This window comes from Alligator mississippiensis, unplaced genomic scaffold (genome assembly GCF_030867095.1).
Source record: "Alligator mississippiensis isolate rAllMis1 unplaced genomic scaffold, rAllMis1 scaffold_19, whole genome shotgun sequence".
Classification (NCBI taxonomy): Eukaryota; Metazoa; Chordata; order Crocodylia; family Alligatoridae; genus Alligator; species Alligator mississippiensis.
In genome coordinates, this window is record NW_026775265.1 from 237,501 (window position 1) to 245,000 (window position 7,500).

Here is a 7,500-nt window from a genome sequence, read left to right on the forward strand (position 1 = left end):
CCTTTCTTGGCAATATTGTAGATGCGGCACCCGGCCCAGCCACCGGGGCCAACCGCCGAAAGTGTCCGCCCTCCTGGAGCGAAGGCCCGGGCAAGGCCCGTTTGAAAAACCTCATACGGACTTCCGGAGCGCGAGCCCGGGCGCCAGGTCGACCCAGGGCCGACCTCCCGGGCCCCAGAGAGGCACGTCTCCGCCGCGGAAGCCGCCTGATGCCCGCGCCGAAGGCCCCCGGGCCCGCCCGGCCTCCGCGCAGGGCACCGGGGAGAAGTAGGAATCGTGGCCGGGCTCCTGGAACTCCTGCCCGGCCTGCCCCGCGGAAGCATGCCGGGTTCTCCCGCCGCGCCGTGCAGGTTCTTCCGCCCCTCGCCGGGGTAGCCGGGCTCCAACCGCTGGGCCCCGCAGCGTGGAAGGGCCCCTGCGAGTCGCCCCCCGGCCTGCACGCCCGCCGTGCAGTCGACCGGGTCGAAGCCGGAATCGCGGCCGGGTTCCTGGAACTCTCGCCCGGCCTGCCCGCCCGGCCCGCCCCCCGGGCCGGGGCTCCAGTCGACTTGGAGCCAAACTCGGTTTTGACCCCCTCCTGCAGCACGGTCCGGCCCCGGAGGTTCCTCCGTCCGACCTCCTGGAACCCAAGATGGGCATCTAGGGTCCCGAAATCCGTGTCCCCGAAAATCTCCGCGAACCTTTCCTGGCAATATTGTAGATGCGGCACCCGGCCCAGCCACCGGGGGCAACCGCCGAAAGTGTCCGCCCTCCTGGAGCGAAGGCCCGGGCAAGGCCCGTTTCAAAAACCTCATACGGACTTCCGGAGCGCGAGCCCCGGCGCCAGGTCGACCCAGGGCCGACCTCCCGGGCCCCAGAGAGGCTCGTCTCCGCCGCGGAAGCCGCCCGCCGCCCGCGGCGAAGGCCCCCGGGCCCGCCCGGCCTCCGGGCAGGGCACCGGGGAGAAGTAGGAATCGTGGCCGGGCTCCTGGAACTCCTGCCCGGCCTGCCCCGCGGAAGCATGCCGGGTTCTCCCGCCGCGCCGTGCAGGTTCTTCCGCCCCTCGCCGGGGTAGCCGGGCTCCAACCGCTGGGCCCCGCAGCGTGGAAGGGGCCCTGCGAGTCGCCGCCGGCCTGCACGCCCGCCGTGCAGTCGACCGGGTCGAAGCCGGAATCGCGGCCGGGTTCCTGGAACTCTCGCCCGGCCTGCCCGCCCGGCCCGCCCCCCGGGCCGGGGCGCCAGTCGACATGGAGCCAAACTCGGTTTTGACCCCCTCCTGCAGCACGGTCCGGCCCCGGAGGTTCCTCCGTCCGACCTCCTGGAACCCAAGATGGGCATCCAGGGTCCCGAAATCCGTGTCCCCGAAAATCTCCGCGAACCTTTCCTGGCAATATTGTAGATGCGGCACCCGGCCCAGCCACCGGGGGCAACCGCCGAAAGTGTCCGCCCTCCTGGAGCGAAGGCCCGGGCAAGGCCCGTTTCAAAAACCTCATACGGACTTCCGGAGCCCGAGCCCCGGCGCCAGGTCGACCCAGGGCCGACCTCCCGGGCCCCAGAGAGGCTCGTCTCCGCCGCGGAAGCCGCCCGCCGCCCGCGCCGAAGGCCCCCGGGCCCGCCCGGCCTCCGGGCAGGGCACCGGGGAGAAGTAGGAATCGTGGCCGGGCTCCTGGAACTCCTGCCCGGCCTGCCCCGCGGAAGCATGCCGGGTTCTCCCGCCGCGCCGTGCAGGTTCTTCCGCCCCTCGCCGGGGTAGCCGGGCTCCAACCGCTGGGCCCCGCAGCGTGGAAGGGCCCCTGCGAGTCGCCCCCCGGCCTGCACGCCCGCCGTGCAGTCGACCGGGTCGAAGCCGGAATCGCGGCCGGGTTCCTGGAACTCTCGCCCGGCCTGCCCGCCCGGCCCGCCCCCCGGGCCGGGGCTCCAGTCGACATGGAGCCAAACTCGGTTTTGACCCCCTCCTGCAGCACGGTCCGGCCCCGGAGGTTCCTCCGTCCGACCTCCTGGAACCCAAGATGGGCATCTAGGGTCCCGAAATCCGTGTCCCCGAAAATCTCCGCGAACCTTTCCTGGCAATATTGTAGATGCGGCACCCGGCCCAGCCACCGGGGGCAACCGCCGAAAGTGTCCGCCCTCCTGGAGCGAAGGCCCGGGCAAGGCCCGTTTCAAAAACCTCATACGGACTTCCGGAGCCCGAGCCCCGGCGCCAGGTCGACCCAGGGCCGACCTCCCGGGCCCCAGAGAGGCTCGTCTCCGCCGCGGAAGCCGCCCGCCGCCCGCGCCGAAGGCCCCCGGGCCCGCCCGGCCTCCGGGCAGGGCACCGGGGAGAAGTAGGAATCGTGGCCGGGCTCCTGGAACTCCTGCCCGGCCTGCCACGCGGAAGCATGCCGGGTTCTCCCGCCGCGCCGTGCAGGTTCTTCCGCCCCTCGCCGGGGTAGCCGGGCTCCAACCGCTGGGCCCCGCAGCCTGGAAGGGCCCCTGCGAGTCGCCCCCCGGCCTGCACGCCCGCCGTGCAGTCGACCGGGTCGAAGCCGGAATCGCGGCCGGGTTCCTGGAACTCTCGCCCGGCCTGCCCGCCCGGCCCGCCCCCCGGGCCGGAGCTCCAGTCGACTTGGAGCCAAACTCGGTTTTGACCCCCTCCTGCAGCACGGTCCGGCCCCGGAGGTTCCTCCCTCCGACCTCCTGGAACCCAAGATGGGCATCTAGGGTCCCGAAATCCGTGTCCCCGAAAATCTCCGCGAACCTTTCCTGGCAATATTGTAGATGCGGCACCCGGCCCAGCCGCCGGGGGCAACCGCCGAAAGTGTCCGCCCTCCTGGAACGAAGGCCCGGGCAAGGCCCGTTTGAAAAACCTCATACGGACTTCCGGAGCCCGAGCCCCGGCGCCAGGTCGACCCAGGGCCGACCTCCCGGGCCCCAGAGAGGCTCGTCTCCGCCGCGGAAGCCGCCCGCCGCCCGCGGCGAAGGCCCCCGGGCCCGCCCGGCCTCCGGGCAGGGCACCGGGGAGAAGTAGGAATCGTGGACGGGCTCCTGGAACTCCTGCCCGGCCTGCCACGCGGAAGCATGCCGGGTTCTCCGGCCGCGCCGTGCAGGTTCTTCCGCCCCTCGCCGGGGTAGCCGGGCTCCAACCGCTGGGCCCCGCTGCCTGGAAGGGGCCCTGCGAGTCGCCGCCGGCCTGCACGCCCGCCGTGCAGTCGACCGGGTCGAAGCCGGAATCGCGGCCGGGTTCCTGGAACTCTCGCCCGGCCTGCCCGCCCGGCCCGCCCCCCGGGCCGGAGCGCCAGTCGACATGGAGCCAAACTCGGTTTTGACCCCCTCCTGCAGCACGGTCCGGCCCCGCAGGTTCGCCCGTCCGACCTCCTGGAACCCAAGATGGGCATCTAGGGTCCCGAAATCCGTGTCCCCGAAAATCTCCGCGAACCTTTCCTGGCAATATTGTAGATGCGGCACCCGGCCCAGCCACCGGGGGCAACCGCCGAAAGTGTCCGCCCTCCTGGAGCGAAGGCCCGGGCAAGGCCCGTTTGAAAAACCTCATACGGACTTCCGGAGCGCGAGCCCGGGCGCCAGGTCGACCCAGGGCCAACCTCCCGGGCCCCAGAGAGGCACGTCTCCGCCGCGGAAGCCGCCTGATGCCCGCGCCGAAGGCCCCCGGGCCCGCCCGGCCTCCGGGCAGGGCACCGGGGAGAAGTAGGAATCGTGGCCGGGCTCCTGGAACTCCTGCCCGGCCTGCCCCGCGGAAGCATGCCGGGTTCTCCCGCCGCGCCGTGCAGGTTCTTCCGCCCCTTCGCCGGGGTAGCCGGGCTCCAACCGCTGGGCCCCGCAGCCTGGAAGGGCCCCTGCGAGTCGCCCCCCGGCCTGCACGCCCGCCGTGCAGTCGACCGGGTCGAAGCCGGAATCGCGGCCGGGTTCCTGGAACTCTCGCCCGGCCTGCCCGCCCGGCCCGCCCCCCGGGCCGGAGCTCCAGTCGACATGGAGCCAAACTCGGTTTTGACCCCCTCCTGCAGCACGGTCCGGCCCCGGAGGTTCCTCCGTCCGACCTCCTGGAACCCAAGATGGGCATCTAGGGTCCCGAAATCCGTGTCCCCGAAAATCTCCGCGAACCTTTCCTGGCAATATTGTAGATGCGGCACCCGGCCCAGCCACCGGGGGCAACCGCCGAAAGTGTCCGCCCTCCTGGAGCGAAGGCCCGGGCAAGGCCCGTTTGAAAAACCTCATACGGACTTCCAGGGCCGGAGCCCCGGCGCCAGGTCGACCGCGGGCCTCCCTCCCGGGGCCCAGCACGGCTCGTCTCCCCCGCGGGAGCAGCCCGCTGCCCGCGCCGAAGGCCCCCGGACCCGCCCGGCCTCCGGGCAGGGCACCGGGGAGAAGTAGGAATCGCGGCCGGGCTCCTGGAACTCTCGCCCGGCCAAGCCGCTCGGCCCGCCCCTGGGCCGGAGCTCCAGTCGACATGGAGCCAAACTCGCGGTTGAACCTCTCCTGCAGCACGGTCCGGCCCCGGAGGTTCCTCCGTCCGACCTCCTGGAACCCAAGATGGGCATCTAGGGTCCCGAAAACCGTGTCCCCGAAAATCTCCGCGGACCTTTCCTGGCAATATTGTAGATGTGGCACCCGGCCCAGCCGCCGGGAGCAACCGCCGAAAGTGTCCGGCCTCCTGGAGCGAAGGCCCGGGCACGGCCCGTTTGAAAATCCTCATACGGACTTCCAGGGCCGGAGCTCGGGAGCCAGGTCGACCCCGGGCCTCCCTCCCGGGCGTTAGGGCGGCTCGTCTCCCCCGCGGGAGCAGCCCGCTGCCCGCGCCGAAGGCCCCCGGACCCGCCCGGCCTCCGGGCAGGGCACCGGGGAGAAGTAGGAATCGCGGCCGGGCTCCTGGAACTCTCGCCCGGCCAGGCCGCCCGGCCCGCCCCCCGGGCCGGAGCTCCAGTCGACATGGAGCCAAACTCGGGGTTGAACCTCTCCTGCAGCACGGTCCGGCCCCGGAGGTTCCTCCGTCCGGCCTCCTGGAACCCAAGATGGGCATCTAGGGTCCCGAAACCCGTGTCCTCGAAAATCTCCGCGAACCTTTCCTGGCAATATTGTAGATGCGGCACCCGGCCCAGCCGCCGGGGGCAACCGCCGAAAGTGTCCGCCCTCCTGGAGCGAAGACCCGGGCAAGGCCCGTTTGAAAAACCTCATACGGACTTCCGGAGCCCGAGCCCCGGCGGCAGGTCGACCCAGGGCCCACCTCCCGGGCCCCAGAGAGGCTCGTCTCCGCCGCGGAAGCCGCCTGCCGCCCGCGCCGAAGGCCCCCGGGCCCGCCCGGCCTCCGGGCAGGGCACCGGGGAGAAGCCGGAATCGCGGCCGGGCTCCTGGAACTCTCGCCGGGCAGGCCGCCCGGCCCGCCCCGGGGCCGGAGCTCCAGTCGACATGGAGCCAAACTCGGTTTTGACCCCCTCCTTCGGAACGGTCCGGCCCCGGAGGTTCCTCCGTCCGAGCTCCTGGAACCCAAGATGGGCATCTAGGGTCCCGAAACCCGTGTCCTCGAAAATCTCCGCGAACCTTTCCTGGCAATATTGTAGATGCGGCACCCGGCCCAGCCGCCGGGGGCAACCGCCGAAAGTGTCCGCCCTCCTGGAGCGAAGGCCCGGGCAAGGCCCGTTTGAAAAACCTCATACGGACTTCCGGAGCCCGAGCCCCGGCGCCAGGTCGACCCAGGGCCAACCTCCCGGGCCCCAGAGAGGCTCGTCTCCCCCGCGGGAGCAGCCCGCCGCCCGCGCCGAAGGCCCCCGGACCTGCCCGGCCTCCGGGCAGGGCACCGGGGAGAAGCCGGAATCGCGGCCGGGCTCCTGGAACTCTCGCCCGGCCCGCCCCTGGGCCGGAGCTCCAGTCGACATGGAGCCAAACCCGGGGTTGAGCCCCTCCTGCAGCACGGTCCGGTCCCGGAGGTACCCCTGCCCGACCTCCTGGAACCCAAGATGGGCAACTAGGGTCCCGAAAACCGTGTCCCCGAAAATCTCCGCGGACCTTTCCTGGCAATATTGTAGATGCGGCACCCGGCCCAGCCACCGGGGGCAACCGCCGAAAGTGTCCGCCCTCCTGGAGCGAAGGCCCGGGCACGGGCCGTTTGAAAAACCTCATCGGGACTTCCAGGGCCGGAGCCCCGGCGCCAGGTCGACCCCGGGCCTCCCTCCCGGGGCCCAGCACGGCTCGTCTCCCCCGCGGGAGCAGCCCGCCGCCCGCGCCGAAGGCCCCCGGACCTGCCCGGCCTCCGGGCAGGGCACCGGGGAGAAGTCGGAATCGCGGCCGGGCTCCTGGAACTCCCGCCCGGCCTGCCCCGCGGAGTCCTGCCCGGGCTCCCGCCGCCTTGGCCCGGGACGACCACCCCTCGGCGGGGTGCCTGGGCTCCGACCCCGGAGGCCCGGGTCCCTGCCGGGGCCCTTGGACCCGCCCCCGGGCTGCCCTTCCACGGAGCCCTTGACCGGGACGAAATCGGAATTGTGGCCGAGCTCCTGGAACTCTCGCCCGGCCTGACCGCCTTCTCCGGCCCTTTTCCGGTTTTCCCCGTTGACCTGGCTCCAAACTCGGGTTTGGCCCCTCAACACGGCAGGGTTCTGCCCCGAAGATCCCTCTGACCGGCTTTCTGGAACCGAACATGGGCATTGAGGGTCCTTAAAAACGTGTTCTCGAAAATCTCCGCGAACGTTTCTTGGCTATATTGTAGATGCGGCACCCGGCCCAGCCACCGGGACGAACCGCCGAAAGTGTCCGCCCTCCTGGATCGAAGGCCCGGGCAAGGCCCGTTTCAAAAACCTCATACGGACTTCCGTGGGGGGGGCGGGCACCAGGTCAACCCCACGTATGCCTATGGGGATTTTCGCTCCCCAGGTCAACCCCATGGATGCCTATGGGGATTTTCGCTCCCCAGGTCAACCCCATGGATGCCTATGGGCTTTTTCGGTCCCCAGCTCCACCCCAAGTATTCCTAGGGGCTTTTCCGCTCCCCAGGTCAACCCCATTTATTCCTATGGGGATTTTCAGTCCCCAGCTCAACCCCAAGTATTCCTAGGGGCTTTTTCGCTCCCCAGCTCCACCCCATGTATTCCTAAGGGCTTTTTCGGTCCCCAGCTCCACCCCAAGTATTCCTAGGGGCTTTTTCGCTCCCCAGCTCCCCCCCATGTATTCCTAGGGGCTTTTCCGCTCCCCAGCTCCCCCCCCATGTATTCCTAAGGGCTTTTTCGCTCCCCAGCTCCCCCCCAAGTATTCCTAGGGGTTTTTTCGCTCCCCAGCTCCACCCCATGTATTCCTAGGGGCTTTTCCGCTCCCCAGCTCCCCCCCATGGATGCCGATGGGCTCTTTCGGTCCCCAGGTCAGCCCCATGTGTTGCTATGGGCTTTTTCGGTCCCCAGGTCAACCCCATGTGTTCCTATGGGCTTTCTCGGTCCCCAGGTCAACCCCATGTATTCCTAGGGGCTTTTTCGCTCCCCAGCTCCACCCCATGTATTCCTATGGGGATTTTCGCTCCCCAGCTCCACCCCAAGTATTCCTAGGGGC